The sequence below is a fragment of the Brassica oleracea genome, chromosome C8 (assembly GCF_000695525.1).
Source record: "Brassica oleracea var. oleracea cultivar TO1000 chromosome C8, BOL, whole genome shotgun sequence".
NCBI lineage: Eukaryota > Viridiplantae > Streptophyta > Magnoliopsida > Brassicales > Brassicaceae > Brassica > Brassica oleracea.
In genome coordinates, this window is record NC_027755.1 from 19006623 (window position 1) to 19006897 (window position 275).

A 275-nucleotide genomic window follows, 5' to 3' on the forward strand; every position below is an offset into this window, starting at 1 on the left:
GAACTTTCTATGATTTTACGCATCATTGTAGTGCCTGGATGGCCAAGGCGATCATGCCATAATGTGAACTCTTCTGGGTTCCGTTTTACTACAAGATTTGATTTGCTTTTATCGATATAAGTATGGTGTAGCCCCGAAGGAAGTTCTGGAAACTTTTCCAATATGTGTTTTCTGCCACATTTCTCAGAGGTTACATACATGTATTTCTTTCCATCCTCAGTTGCAGACTGAGTATCATATCCGTGAAGATATATGTCTTTAAAACTCAACAAATT